The following is a 17,144-nucleotide window of genomic DNA, read 5'->3' as shown; positions in this document are numbered from 1 at the left end:
AGCGTAGCCCCAATTCATGTCAGTCTCATTCAGGGAGACCATAAGCCTCTAAAGGAGCAGAGGGACTGTGGGGGTCTCATGGGAGATCTCCATAAGCCTATGATGAGCAAAAGTCCCTACAGGGAAACTGTAAGTCTCTAAAGGAGTGGGTGGGTGGGGGGGCATGAGTCTCCCACAGGTGATCTCTGTAAGCCTCTGATGAGCAAAATTCCCTAACAAACCTCAAGCCTTTCAAATTTCTTAAATAGTCATGGGTAATATACAGTCACTTTTCAGTGGCTCCAAAACTGAATTTCCTCCTAAATCTACTCCCCTCAGATGTTTAATCTGAAATCTTAGTAAACTTCAATTAAAAGGGGAAATAAAAGCAAAAAAAAACTCTTCCACTTTTGTAATACAATTTGGCCACAATATCCTTTAGAACAACAAAAACATTGGCCGGAAAATGGCACTTTTAATTGGCAAATTCTCACAGAACTTAATAATTCTATTTGGCACAATGACTAGTGGTCTGTAGCTTCTAATCTTAAACTGTTTCATCCTGGCTATCTTTATGCCACTCTGTCATCTTCTATCAAATCCTCCACCTTCACAAAAAAGCCTTCTAAGTCTTCCACTTTCCTTTCTACAAGAGTTAACCCTGAAAAGGCTTTAAACAGCTTCATCTTCTTTAACCTTTCAAACCATCCCCCTCATAACTATACTGCCCCTCCCAATTCCTCTCCAACCCCTTCCACTCCCCTTTCCTCGCCCTTAACCCCTTCTGCTCCCCTCTCCTTGTCCTTAACCCCTTCTCCTCCCTTCTCATCCCACCATGACCCCCCACCTCACCCTGCCCATGTGCAGTCTGTTCGCCATCCAAGTGCCTCTCCCCACATCTCCCACTCAGCTCTCCTCTCCTGGGCAGGGGGGTACAACACAAGCCTGGAGCATGTGCCTGGTGCAACCAGAAAATAAATGAATAAGGCAAAAACTCCTCAAGTTACTGTCTCCTACTGGTTTACTATTAACCCCTTCCTTTCCCAAACCTACCCCCATCCCTAACAACATTTAACCTCTGATTTATAAACACTAAATTTACATCCCAGTAAGCTGCTTCAATATGTAAATAACCTCCTACAATGCAGCTCCCCTAAAACCTTACCACAAAAATAGTCACTCTTCTTAACTACCTCCAGCAGAAAAAATATAAAGTTTCCAAAAATAAAAAACAATTCTCTAAGCCACAGGTCACTTACTTAAAAATTTCCCTCTCCCCTAACAGAAAGAAAACTTATTTCTCTATTTGATAAAAAATCAGGTAAACCTAACTATTTAAAACTGTGTTTTCAAATGCCCTAATCCATGTCTCATGGTCTATAAAGCTCCCCTCAGCTGTCCAGAAATTTTTTCTAGAGTACTGGGACTAGGAAGTACAGGTGGAAGTGTCTGCTACAGACAAACACCAAATGCATCTGAGTTAAGGTAATATGGCAATTAAAACTTTCCCTGTGTTGGGTAAGTGTGTAATTTTTTGTTTATTGTCTTCACTTTACTTTGTCTTATTTCAATTAGTCTATTGTGTACTAAGGCTAATTAAGTTAATCCAAAAGTCATGCATGCAAACTCAGTAGATTTAAGCCCCACTAAGTGTAACCCAAATTTGTAGTTCTCCTTTTAAATTTTGTGCAATTTGCACAATTTGCATTTGTGTGAAAAACCAGTTACATTTAAACAGCTCCTCCTCCTATATTTTGTCTTTATAATTTCTTTTGCTCAGCTGTGGGAAACTCTTAAAATATGCCAGCTATATCTTTCTTAAAAACTATTCTTAATAATTAGTCTAAATTTACAAAGTATCATTAAAATTGTTAATGAGCTACAGCAAACTACAAAGAAATTTGTAAGTTAAAAGTTACAGTTTAAAAAAATATGTGGACTTCCACCTCTGCTTTAATATCAAAACTTCCAAAGCAACTAAACAAAAAAAAATAATGTAAATGTGCTAGCCTATCAGTTTTTAAAATTAAAAAGTCAAAAGGCCTAGTCAAAACGGTCCTTGCAAAAACCTAAAATTGCTAGAAAGACATCAAAAGTAACTAATACAATTAAAAAAACAGCAAAAATGCAAATTGTCAAACCAGTGTCATAAAATAATATCTCTACTAAGGAATCTGATAATGAAGACTTTAACTTCCTCTCTCTATAAAGAATGTCTTGTTTTAAATATTTAGCATCATTCTAACAAGTTTGATTTTAGTGGTAAGAGCATGTTGTATAGAAGGTATAAAGAATGTTTTTCTAATTAAGGGAAAAAGGCAAGTAGCTTTGTCCTACATGACTGATTATTTAAGGATAGGAATGTGGGATAATGCTTAGACAGATACAGAAAGTTGTAGATTTGTGAAGTGGAAAATTTATTTTTGTCGTCAAGATTGAAAGATAGATACAGAAGGCTGTAAAAAGTTTGTGAAAACAATTATTTCTGTGGTCAAAGTTAAAAAATGGTAAAAACTGGTGATTACATTGCTTAAAAATAGAGCCTCACAACTTAAAGAAAAAAGTAGTTTTATAAAACAAAACAGCATTGAATATTTTGGCCACCACCCAAAGCAGTAATTAATATCAGTGTTGTAAGTATGTACCTAATAATTCATACAATATAAACATTCCTCACTGTACTGCAAGCTCCTCACGTTAAGGTCTCCTGCTGCTTTTATTAAAAAAATGTTCCTTAAATTATTGAGGTATAATTTCTTAATAAAATTTTGTAAAAGGGTTCTTCTAAGTAATCAGCATAGGATGCAAAAAATCTCTTTTATCAAAATAACATCTTGCACTTTATGTTAACATTATTGTGTCCTTGATTGTTTAAATTCTTGTATTAAGCACTCTTTACTTTTAAATTATCTGTCACTATACTCTAATTTGAATGGGAGGTTACTTAATGAAGCCCAAACTGGTTAAATGATGACCTAATAAGGCTCAGACCTTTTCTAATAAAAACCATAGGTTTAAAGTGTAACAAACAAACCTGTAACACTAACCCGAAGTCCCTCTAACAGCCTTATTTAGCCAATAAATAAAACTATGTTTACTCATTTTATATTAAATAAAACTTTGTAAATGTATAAAAGTATTATCTGTTTTCTAAACTATCCATGCCTCAAATAAATGTATCCATCAATTACTTAGTAATCACTGTAGTAAACCTGAAATATATAGAGAAAACTTAATATCTTCACTTCAACTTATCACCAAACCTCAAATATTTAACAGTATTAAGTTAGCACACTACATTAAAAATAATAATGATAATAATACTTTGCCAAGTAACTAAGTTAAAAAAATATACTTCTTCAAACCTAATAACTTTTAACATTTTACTTTCTCAAGGTCAAACCTTAAACAATATCTTTTTATTCCCAACAGTTACAAAGAATTTGCTCTTTCACCTTGGAAAAATTACAAATAAACTACTAAGAAATAATTAAATTCATATAATATAAGTTGCACAAGAAATGTTTACACAATGTTATAAGAATTAAAAACTTCTAACTTCTTGTAGTTACTGATGTGCATAACATCAAACAATATAGTAATGCTAATTATAATTTCAGTTATTTTCAAGTGTTATCTGTCACAAAAAAAGGCAAATATCCATGTAAATTACATTGTTTTACTCTAATCCTTTTCTAAAAGCACTTGCAGTTAGCTACAAGTCAAAGCTTCATCTTCAACAACAAATAAACATTTTTAAAAGAAGCAAGGCAAGTATATTAATTATGTTCTACCCATTATCTAACATAACCCTACTAAAAATGTAAAGAAAAATTAGACCTGTATTTTAATTAAAGTGCTTGCATGTTTAAACCAAGCTCCTAGTACTGTGCCTGCATGCAGTCTCACCATCAGAGTTATTGGTAAAACCCATTCTGTGGTCCCTAAAGCTATAAGTGTCAACCACATTACATGGAGGTGCTCCAGAAGTAAATGGACACATGCTGTTACTGCAAACACCTTTTACTACAGACACCTTTGCCTCTGCCTACCACAAAAGACTCACTTTGGCTTTTCAGTGAATACTGCCTCCAGACTGACTCTGCTGCATAGTGTCAGAGGGTGCAATGAAACAGCCCAATGGAACCCTAAAGCCCACCATCCTGTTTCCCAGAAAACCAACGATGCTGTGCTACAACTGTACAAAGAAGATACCTCCCAAAGCAGTAATTGACAGTGTGATGTGGTTAAAACCTAAAAACAATTAATAATTAACATTAAAGCCTGCTTCTATGAGGAGACAGCATGTATGGTACCGTAAACTTAACACCCAAAGCGGCTCAGGAAAAACTTAAGCATTCATTAGCATTAAGTACTATACATATATACCAAATAAATATAATAATGTCTCTTCAATATTAAATCATATGCAAAATAATAATGTTAAAATTATAATAAACTAAATACATTTTCTAAGTGGCTAATAAAGTTACCATAAAATACAAAATAGCCTTTTTTACCATAATTTTTATTTTTCTTGTCATTTGCTTATCTTATTATTGCCTATATTGTACCTGTTAGTTTATGCCCAAAACATCTTCCAAATTAATACAAAAACCTCTTCACCCTTGTTCAGCAAAAAGCAGTTACAAAAAAAAAAAACCTCCACCCACTTTCCCTTTTATAAAAGATGCTCACAAGATACCGTTTCTTAAAAATAAAGAAAATGTCACATAAAAAAGGAAATTTAAAAGCTAAATAAATACAAAATATTCAATATAATTCTTTAGCTAAAAATAATTAATATAGTCCTCAATAGCCAATAGAGAAAAAGAAAAAAACTGTTTATTAAAATTACTTCACTCAAGCAGCTTTATTATTCTAACCAGTTATTCTAACCATAAAAGGCCCTTGTTAACATAACTTGCTGTTGCTCTAATCTCAACAACAAAAACTTATTCTCTACTCCCAAGAACTTTCCCAGCATTGCCAATAATAAAATATGAGAGATGTAACCATATAGTCTCATAATCAAAATGTTAAAAAGCAAGCCTAAATAAGAAAAAAACCTAAAAATAAAAAAAAAAATGCTAACCACCTTTCTCTCTTCTATCTAGTTAAAAAGCTTTCTATCAAATTTTCTTTCATTCTTCTGCACACCTGTATGAGCTATTCTACTCCCACTTATTGGGCCATTAATTATCCTTATATTAATTTTTCTTTTTGCTCCTTGCCTCTTACAATGTCTAATTAAATTTATCAATAGGTCAATAGCAGCCATAACTTACCTGCAAAATTCCAAAAACATGCTCCTGTTACAACAAAGATTTGAAGGTCTGCTCCTGCTGCAAAAAAAGGCCTTGCTACCAGCCAGTTCCAGCAGAAGATATCCAGACATCAATTTAATAACGCTAAACCTTAGTTCAAGGCAACTACCCCCAACTATGACCCCCCAAGCCAGAAGCAGTCAAAGCCCCTGCAAAAAGTTGCCTTGAGCTAAGTTAAAGCCTTGATTCTAATGCAGCCAGACCTGTGCCAATTTTTATTAAAAGCAAAAAGCAGGAATGTTAGATCCCAGAAGAAGAAACTAACATGTAGAAGGAGTTTCTAACTCAGGGGCCCCACAGCTTATCTCACAAGAAAACAGGTGCCCCATAAACTAAAGAATGAAGGCTGTTCAAAGCTGTTCAAGGCTGTCCCAGTGGCACCTCAAAGGCAGGTAAGGCAAGGTCAGAGATGCCCATAAAATAACCAAAAAGGCCTGCTCTCCCCAGTTAGATAATGCAGCTGCTTTCCTAAAAAGAATATTGTCTCAGAATTCTACCAACCAATCAGCCCAAAACTAGATAAGCACATACCCAATTGAGACACAGAACATCACAGCAGACACCCTACCCAACGTGGGTTCCTTTTTTCATTAAAGAATGCCGTTCTCAGATAGAGAGTGGGAGCCATTATCTTTTTCTTCTTTTCTGCTGGCTCCCACCTGCTTTCTTTCTCTAATAAATCTTAAACTTTATAATTAAACTTTGACTCACTGCATTGTGTGGATTCTTGAATGGCTCCAAACCTATCACCCCTCCCTAGCATTCCATTAGTTTAGAATGTTGTAATGTTATCACCTTCCCACCATCCATTACTAGAAATTTCCCTTCACCTCAAACAGCAACCCTACACTCATTTCTTAGCTCTGCATTGCCTATTCCCCCACTTCTCATAACCCATACTCTACTTTTCATCTCTATGGTCATATTCTCTGATAATTTCTTTGTGTTTACTGTGGGGCTTAAATTTAACCTCTTAAATCCATAAAAATCTTGGTTTTCTTTGATACCAACTTAACTTCAATAGGACCTATAAACCATGTTCCTATACTCCTCCATTCCCCCACTTTTATATAGTTCTTGTCAAAAATTACATATTTTACATTGAGTCCAAAACCACTGATTTGTCATTAGAGTTTATGTATTTTATATAATGTAGGAAGTAAATAGTGGAGTTACAAATCAAAAATTATTGACTGGTATTTGAATTCCATTGTGGTCAGAGAATGTGCTTTGAATATATTCAATTGTTTTTTTTTTTTTAATTTATTGAGGCTTGTTTTATGTCCCAGCATATGGTCTATTCTGGAGAAAGATCCGTGATCTCTAGAGAAAAATGTGTGTCCTGGTGATTTGGGATATGAGGTTCTATATATGTGTGTTAAAATTCTCTGTATCTTTCTCTCCTTTCTTTGTTTCTCTGTTGGTAGGGCTCCTTTTAGTATCTGAAGTAGGGCACATCTTTCATTGGCAAAATCTCTCAGCATTTGTTGTGAAGAATTTAAGTTCTCTCTCAATTTTGAAGGAGAGTTTTTCTGGATAAAGTATTCTTGGTTGGAAATTTTTCTCTCTGAGAATTTTAAATATGTCATGCCACTGCCTCCTCACCTCCATGGTGGCCATTGAATAGTCACTACTGTCTTATGTTGTTTCCTTTGTATGTGGTGAATTGCTTTTCCCTTGCTGCTTCCAGAACTTGCTCCTTCTCTTCAGTATTTGAGAGTCTGATCAGAATATGTCTTGGAGTGGGTTTATTTGGATTTATTCTATTTGGAGTTTGCTGGGCATTTATGCTTTGTGTATTTTATATTGTGCAGAAGGTTTGGGAAGTTTTCCCCAACAATTTCCTTGAATACTCTTTCTAGACCTTTACCCTTCTCTTCCCCTTCTGGGACACCAATGAGTCTTAAATTTGGATGTTTTATTTTGTCTATCATATCCCTGAGATCCATTTTGATTTTTTCAATTTTTTTCTCCACTCTTTCTTTTGTTCTTTCATTTTCTGTTCTGTGGTCTTCTAGGATGCTGAGTTGTTGTTCAACTTTCTCTAATCTTGTATTATGAGTATCCAGAGTCTTTTTTATTTGGCCAACAGTTTCTTTTATTTCCAGAAGAAATTCTATTTTTTTATTTACTCTTGCAATTCCTTCTTTATGCTCCTCTAGGTTCTTGTTTATGTCCTTTATATCCTGTGCCATGCTCTCATTCTTTGACTGCAGTCCTTTGATTAACTGCAACAAGTACTGTGTCTCCTCCTATCCTCTGATTTGGGTGTTTGGGATTGGGTTCTCCATATTGTCTGGTTTTAGCAAATGCTTTAAGATTTTCTGTTGTTTTTGGCCTCTTGACATTTGCTTTGCTTGATAGCTGTGGTCTTCCAGGACCTCTGCTGAGGGAAGGCTGTGCTACATTATAAGTGTGCACCATCCCTCAAGGAAAGACCTGGCCTGCTGGGCTGTGTAGGGGTGCTCCCAGCCTGATGCAAAAATGGCTGAATGGGGCATATCAACCCCCTCTTTTTGCCCAGCTCCACCTTCCCAGCTCTGGGACAACTAGCTGTGGTTGCACCCAAGGCCACTATACACAACCAATATTGTGGCATGTTTGGGGTGCCATAGGATACACTCCCCATCAGACTGGGTTTCCTGGCATGGCTCTGGGCTGTGGGTATGTCCCCAGGCAGGAGTGTCACCAGCACACTGGGAAGCCAGCTGCAAGGGCCATGGTTTCTTTCTCCTTTTGGCCCTCCCTTCTGTCCCTCTAGCCCCAAGACAATCAGCAGCAGGTGTGGGGAAGGCCATCCTCCAAGCCGGATACTGAGGCATTGGCTACAGCCCAATCCTGCAGTGCTTCACTGTGTGGTTCTCACTGCCATATCTGCAGCTGCTCCTGGGTTTTCTTTTAAAGAACTAGTCTGTCTTCAAACACCAACCCACAGTTTCCCCACACCACAGCACTGCTGCAGGATCTTCAGCCGCTTACTCACTCATTTCAGAATGCAGACTCCTGATTTCATCAAATGCACAGCCCCTGTGGATTTAGCAGATGTTGTCCAGCTGGTGCATAGCTGGAAGTGGTATTCTGGGTCACTTTCTGGTTTTTATCCAGTATTTTTCATGGAGGTGTTTTTTTGCCCTGTCTCACCTAGCCACCACCTTAGGTTCTCTCTCACCATGCACTTTTATATTATATATATGGCTTCTTTCTTCAACATCATGATCCAAATTATGCTGGCTTCACATTTTTCTTCCACTTCCTCACCTCTTTCAGACTTCTGAGAACTGAAGGGAGTTTGGGCCTTGCTCTTGATTAGGCTTTGATTTTTGAGAATATTTTCACTGGCTTGAGCTTCTATGCAGACCATTAAAACTTTCTCCATATAAGCAAAAAGGGACTTCACTTTCTTTTCATTTGCATATTCAGTGGATTAGCATGTGTTATTTCTTTCAAGAACTTTTCCTTTGCAATCACAACTTTGTTAATTGTTTGCTGCCAGAGGTTTAGGTTTCAGCCTATCTCAACTTTCAATGTGCCTTCCTCACCAAACTTAATGATTTCTAGCTTTTGATGTAAACTGAGACACTTGTTAATCTTCCTTTCACTTGATTACTTAGATTCCATGGTAGTATTATTAATTGATCTATTTCCATATTGTTGTTTCTCAGGAAATAGGGGGTCTGAGGAGAGAGAGAAAGACCAGAAAATGACTAGGAGGTAATTCCATCAGGTAAAAGTGAGGGCACTGAAGCATTCAATGACACAGATCAACCTTGAGGATATTATGGTCAGTGAAATAAGCCAGATCCAAAAGGAAAAATAGGGTATGATCTCACTGATATGAACTAATTATCATGAGCAAATTCATAGAGTTAATATCTATAATATTGGGTACCATGGCATAGATTGGGGTTAGAGAATGTGGAGTTAATGCTTAACTTTTATGGAATTGGTATTTAGACTGATTGTAAAGGTTTGGGAATGGAAGGCAGTGATGAAAGCACATTATTGTGGGCATGAAATATATTAGTTAATGTGGAATATATGGAAACTAGGTCTTATATGTTACTAGAATAAAAATTTAAAGTTAAAGCATAGGAATAGTTGACAGAATGAACCCTTTTGTAGATGATGGACTGTTTCAGTACAAGTACAATAATATTCTGTCATGAATTATCACCTTTGTGTAATTTACATGGGTTTGACAATAGGGTGGTATATGGAGAAAATACACCTAATCTAAATTAGGGATGATAGTTACTACTACTATTTTAAATAATTTTAATCAATTGTAACACAGGTAACTCTGTTTGAAACTGCTATGGACACCAAAAAAAAACTGATCTTGTACCCCATTATTTTTAGGTAGAACTTTTGATTGTTTCCATGGAGATGTGAGCTACATGACTATGGGTGAGAACACTGATTAAATTTTTTACATGGAGATATGGAACCTGCCCATTCATGGTGGGTCTTGAAGAGTTCACTGGAGTATTCAAGACAGAAGGGAAGAACCAGCATAGACCCAGACACTTGGTGGAGCTTGTACACTCCTGGATATGCAGAGACAAGGAATTTGGAGATGATTATCTAATTAATGAAATCCAGAATTTCTCCTGGAAGAATTAAGAGAGGAACCCCAAACTTTTAGAGAGAAATGCCCTTTGAGAAAGAAGTAAGGACAAATGGGAGCTAAGAGGGAGGAACTAAGAGAAACCCAGAGACATTTTAGAAAGTGCTAATTTGAAATATAAGCTGGGAGCAAAGGAAGAGCATATGCCAGCCACATGCCTTCCCAGCTGGCAAAAGTGCTCCAGATGCCATCAGCTGTTCTCCAGTGAAGGTATCCTTTTGTTGATGCATTACTATGGACAATATATATTGCCTTAGAACTGTAAATTTGTAACATAATAAATCCCCTTTTAAAGGCCAAACCATTTCTGGTATTTTTCATAACAACCACATTAGTAAACTGAAAAATATTTTGGTACAAGAGAAGTGGGGTGCTATACAGACTGCAAATACCAAACATGTCTGAGTGGCTTTTCAGATGTTTAAGATGAAGATTCTGGATGAATTGTGGAGGGCTTGATAGGCCTTGATTTCTTTTAAGAGACTAACCTTTAAACAAACAGGAAACTACAAACGCTGGAGAGGAAGTGGAGAAATTGGAACTCTTATTCATTGTTGGTGGGACTGTATAATGGTTCAGCCACTTTGGAAGTCAGTATGGCAGTTCCTTAGAAAAGTAGACATAGAGTTACCCTTTGATCCAGCAATTGTACTTCTCAGTATATACCTGGAAGAACTGAAAGCAGTGACACAAACAGATATCTACATGCCAATGTTCATAGCAGCATTATTCACAATTGCCAAGAGATGGAAACAACACAAATGTCCTTAAACAGATGAGTGGATAAATAAAATTTGGTATGTACACATGATGGAATAGTATGTGGCAGTAAGAAGGAATGATGTCATGAAACATATTACAACATAGATGGACTTTCAAGATATAATGCTGAGTAAAATAAGCTAGGAACAAAAAGATATATATTATATGCTCCCACTAATGTGAAAATTGAAAAAATGTAAAATAAATGGTTTATAATGTAGAATGTAAGGGAATTAGTGATAGAAAGCAATTAATGAAGGGGGAATGATAAACCAATAAGAACAGATAAGATATTGTGGGTAAATTTAACATTGTGGGAATGCCAAGGAACGACTATGGTTTGTTAATTTCTGGTGGGTATGGTAGGAACAAGTTGACAGAACTGTTGCTATATTAGATTATTTTCTTGGGATAGAGTAGGAACATGTTGGAAGTAAAGAAGTTATTTTAGATTAGTTGTGTTTTCCTTACTCCCTTGTTATGGTTTGTTGAAATGTTTTTTATTGTATTTTTTAATTTTTTTGATATACTTAATAGTTAATTTAGGAAAAGTTAATTTAAAAACTGAAAAAAATATGCAGAGTCCCCCAGAGGAGCTGGTGAAGAATGCAGGGATGTTGGGCTTCCCTACCTTGATAATTGCTGATGTGCTCACAGACACAGACACTGGTGGTTTGATGGGCTGAGCCCTCTATCATGAGACTTGCCCTTGGGAAGACTGTTGCTTCAAAGGAGAGGCTAGGCCTGCCTATAACTCTGCATAAGGGTCTCCTCCTTAATGCCTCTTTGTGGCTCAGATGTGGCCATCTCTCTCTAGCTAAACCATCTTGGCAGGTGAAATCACTATCCTCCCCCACATGGGATTTGACACCTAGGGGAGTACATATCCCTAGTAACATGGAATATGACTCCCAGGGAGGAATCTAGACCTGCCATCAGGGGATGGAAAGCATCTTCTTAACCAAAAGTGGGATGTGAAAGGAAATGAAATAAGCTTCAGGGGCAGAGAGTTTCCAAAAGGAACTGAGTGGTCACTCTGGTGGGCACTCTTATGCACAATATAGACAACCCTTTTTAGGTTCTAATGAATAGGAGTAGCTTGCAGTAAATACCCGAAGCTATCAAACTACAACCTAGAACCCTGGAATCTTGAAGATAATTGTATAATAATGTAGCTTCTGAAGGGTGACAATGTTATTGGGAAAGTCATATTGACCACACTCTCCTTTGTCCAGTGTATGGATGGATGAGTAGAAAAATGGGGGCAAAAAAAAATGCACCCAATGTTCTTTTTTAATTTAATTGTTCTTTTTCACTTTAATTTTTATTCTTATTATTTCTATGTGTGTGGTAATGAAAATGTACAAAAATTAATTTTGGCAATGAATGCACAAGTATATAATGAATTTATGCTTTGTATGACTTCATGGTATGTGAATATATCTCAATAAAATTGAATTAAAAAAAGACTGTTGGTAGAAATATGGACTATAAAGATACTTCTGATGAGGACTTGAACAGAAATTAATGTGTCATTGCAAACTGCAAGAAAAGTGATCTTTGTTTTAAAGTGACAGATAATTAGGTAAAATTGCTTCCTGGTTTCAGATGGAAGGCATACTTAGAAAGCGATGAGCTGGAATGATGAGCTGAATCAATATCCAAGATATATATGGAAATTGCAGCCTAGCTTCTTCATAGAACTTATAGTAGAATGTGAAAGGGAAAAGATAAACTGAGATCTGAGCACTTTGGTAGAAAGATATCATAATTTGATGTGGAAAATTCTGGGCTTCCAGAAAATTAAATGCCATAGGCTTTAGCCACATATGAGAATCTAACAAATCCTGGACCAGCCAGCCATTTCAGTAAAAGCCAGGATTAGAAATGGAGTTATTCAGAAGGGATTTGTGGAAAGTTCTTTTGTCTGATGGTTTTGACCCCTGTATGCTGCATGCCAAACCAACAAATTTTTGGCAAGATGTTTATAAATGTAATGAATGCCAGTTGGGACTGGATGGGATGGGAAAGGGATCATTTGAGAGAAAGATGATTTCAAGGGCAGAAAGATGGAAGCTAAAGTCTGGAGTAGGAAACCTTGGACCAGGAGAGTAGACCAATCCTTGAATATAGATAGAGCCAGTATATGAGTGCCCCAGGGCAGCAAGTAAATAGCCAGGAGCTGTATGGAACAGCCTTTTCAGGGACTTCTGTGACTTGTCACACATTATATACTGTTGGGGAACTGCAGGCTGACAAGCAGCACCTGATGAACAGGACAGGAAAAGCACACAGTTTAGAGTCTTTGCAGGAGGGTCTGCCAACCTTCATGGTCCCATTCTCAGGGAAACCACATACCCTCCTTCTGGGCATGTCTAGACTAGAAAAATCTGATTTGGATCAATCATATCAGGGGAGACACTCTCTTGAGAAGGTTACATACAGGCAGAGAAAGAAATGCAAATAATTCTGATCAACTTAACAAAAGCTATGTTGGAGGTCTACAATAAGTTGAATTGGACACCAAGGGATAAAGAACAAAGCCAACCTACAAATAAAATGAGGTAAAAGAGTGAAAATGAGCTTCAGGAAAAACCAAACAAGAAAATCAGATGCCTAGACAGCTAAAAGTAATGAGCCACGCTATGAAACATAAAATTATGGACCAGTCAAAAGAACAAACTACCCCTTCAACTGAGAAACAAAAATTGATACAACTAATTAATGCTGAAACAAATCTCCTAAATCAATTAAAAAAGAATATCAATGAGCTGAGGGAAGATATGGCAAAAGGGATAAATGATGTATAGAAGACACTGGATGATCATAAAGAAGAATTTGTAAGCTTGAAAAAACAAATGGCAGGAATTATGGGAATGAAAGTCATAATAGAAGAGATGAAAAACACAATGGAGCCTTACAATCCAAGTCTTGAAGAGGTAGAATGGAGGATTAGTGAACTAGAAGATAGGATATCTGAAATCCTACACACAAAGAAACATACAGGGAAAAGAATGGAAATATGAAAAGGGTCTTAGGGAACTGAATGACAACAAGAAGTACATGAATATACATGTTATGTGTGTCCCAGAAGGAGAAAATAAGGGAAAACTCACAGAAAGAATAATAGAACAAATAATCACTGAAAATTTCCAAACACTTTTGAAGAAGTGCAGTCCACCCCAAACAGAATAGATCCAAGTAGACCTACTGACAGACACTGATCATACTGTCCAATGTCAAAGACAAAGTGTTAATTCTGAAAGCAGGAAGAGAAGAGTGATCCTTCAAATACAAAGGAAGCATTATAAGAATATGTTCACATTTCTCCACAGGAACCATGGAGGTGAGAAGGCAGTGGTATGATATATTTAAGATACTGAAGGGGAAAACTGCCAAATAAACAATTCTACATCCATCAAAGCTGTACTTCAAAAATGAGGGAGAGATTAAAATCTTTTCAGACCAACAGTAACTGAGAGATTTTGTGAATAAGAGAACTGTGCTTCAAGAAATTCTAAAGGGAATACCACAGGTTGACAGGAAAAGACAGGAGGGAGAGGTTTGGAGAAGAGTGTGGAAATGAAGAATACCAGGAAGGGTAAAAGGTGTGGGAGTAAAAATAAGATATGGTGTATAAAATCAAAAGGCAAAATGGTAGAAGAAAGTACTTCCCTTACAGTAATAACACTAAATGTTAATGGATTAAACTTACCAATAAAAGGACATAGACTGGTTTAGAAAACAGGACCAATCTATATGCTGCCTACTTGAAACTTACTTTAGACACAAGGGTATTTTATGCAAACAACAACCAGAAAAAAGTGTGAGTAGCTAAATTGACAGCAAAAAATTAGACTTCAAATGTAAAACAATTAAAAGAGACAAAGAAGGACTATATATTAACAAAAGGGACAATCCATCAAGAAAAGATAACAATCATAAATATTTATGCATCAAGCCAAAGTGCCCCCAAATACCCGAGGCACAAACTGAGAATACTTAAAGGAGAAGTAGATACCTTACAATAATAGTTGGAATTTTCAGTACATTGCTCTCATTAATGGATAGACTATCTAGACAGAGGATCAATAAGGAAAGAGAGATGTTAAATTGTATGGTAAATGAACTAGGCTTGACAGATATTTATAGAACACTAGACCCCAGAACAGCAGGATACACGTTTTTCTCAGGTGCTCATAGATCATTGTCTAGGATAGACTACATGTTGGGTCACAAAGCAAGTTTAGGCAAATTTAAAAATATTGATATTATACAAAATACCTTCTCACATAATAACAAAATTGAGTTTGAAATAAATAACAGTCATAAGGCTAGAAAACTGACAAATATATGGAGGCTAAACTACGCACTCTTAAATAATCAGTGGGTAAAGGAAGAAATTATAAGATAATTTTTACTTGAGGCAAATGAAAATGAATACACAATATATCAAAATTTATAGGCTGCAGCAAAGTTGGTGCTGAGAGGGAAATTTATGTGATAAATCCCTATAATAAAAAGAAAAGAAAGTGAAATTTGAGGAATTTACCTGGAACAACTAGTGAAAGAACAAACTAACCCAAAAGCAAACAGAAGGAAAGAACAAAGATTAGAGCAGAAATAAAAGAAATTGAGAAGAGGAAAACAACAGATACAATCCATAAAACCAGAAGTTGAGTCTTTCACAAAATTAATAAATAGAGGGACACTTAGGCTAATGGGGGGGGGATGCAAACAAACACAATCAGCAATGGGTAGGAGAAATACCTAGTGACTTCACATGAATAAATGAGATAATGAGAGGACACTGTGAGAAAATATATCCTAAAAATTAGACAATATAGATGAAATGGACAACTTCCTAGAAAAGCAGGAATCAACCAGCCATGACTTTAGAAGAAATAGACAACCTCAACAAACCATTCATAAATAATGAGATTGAGTCAGTCATCAAAGCCCCCAGATAAGAAAAGCCCAGGACCGGGTGGTTTCACAAGTGAATTTTACCATGCATTCAAGAAACAATTAGTACCAATCCTACTCAAAATCTTCAAAAAAAAAAATTGAACATGAGGGAAATCTACCTAACTCTGAAGACAACATCACCCTAATACCAAACTTGACAAAAATTCTACAAAAAAAGAAAATTACAGACCTATCCCTTTAATGAGTGTAGATGCAAAAATCCTCAACAAAATGTTCACAAATAGAATCCAGCAGTACATTAAAAGAATTATTCACTTTGACCAGCTAGGGTTTATTCCAGGTATGCAAAACTGGTTCAACATGAGGAAATCAAACAACGCATTACATCACATTAATAAATCAAAGCAAAAAAAAGCACATGATCATCTCCATCTATGCAGAAAAGGCAGTTAACAAAATTCAACATTCTTTCTTGATGAAAACACTTCAAAAGATAGGAATAGAAGGGAACATTCTCAATATGATATATAAAAACCCACAGCTAACATCATACTCAATGGAGAAAGAGTGAAACTTTCCCTGTAAGATCATGAACAAGGCAGGGATGCACACTGTCACTATTGTTATTCAACATTGTGCTGGATGTCCTAGCTAGAGTAATTAGAAATAAAAGGCATCCAAATCAGAGAAGAAGTAAAATGTTCACAGTTTGCAGATGACCTGATCTTATATGCAGAAAATCTAGAAAATCTACAGTGAAGCCAATAGGGCAAATCATTGCATGTAGCAAAATGGCAGGCCACAAGACCAACATGCAAAAAATTAATAGTGTTCCTATACAAAATTAATGAGCAAAAGGGTGAGGGAATAAAGAAAAAAATTCCATTTACACTAGCAAACAAAAGAATCAATTATTTTGGAATAAACTTAACTGAGGCCACAAAATACCTATACACAGAAAACTACAAGAAACTGCTAAAAGAAATCAAACAAGAATTGAATACAGTTGAAGAACATGCTGTGTTCATGGATTGGAAGATTAAATATAGTAAAGATGTCAATTCTACCCAAACTGATTCATAGATGCAATGCAATACCAAGTAAAATTCCAAAAGCTTACTTTACAGAAATAGTAAAACCAGAAACCAAATTTATCTGGAAGGGCAGCATGCCCTGAATGGCTAAAAATATCTTGAGAAAAAAGAAAAAATGTGGGAGGTCTCATTCTGCCTGACTTTGAAGCATATTACTAAGCTACATTCATCAAAACAGCATGGTACTGGCATAAAGATAGATATACCAGCCAACGGAATCAAATTGAGAGTTCAGAAATAGATCCCCTCATCTATGGACAATTGAGCTTTGATAAGGTGGTGAAGTGATCACAACTGGAACAGAGCAGTCTCTTCAATAAATGGTGTTTGGAGAATGGATATCAATATCCAAAAAAATGAAAGAGAACTCTTACCTCACACCTTGTACAAAAATTAACTCAAAATGTATCAAAGTTCTAAACATTA

The sequence above is a fragment of the Choloepus didactylus genome, chromosome 16, assembly GCF_015220235.1.
Source record: "Choloepus didactylus isolate mChoDid1 chromosome 16, mChoDid1.pri, whole genome shotgun sequence".
Taxonomy (NCBI): Eukaryota; Metazoa; Chordata; class Mammalia; order Pilosa; family Megalonychidae; genus Choloepus; species Choloepus didactylus.
The sequence above is the reverse complement of the archived record's forward strand: the minus strand, read 5'-3'. Positions refer to the sequence as shown.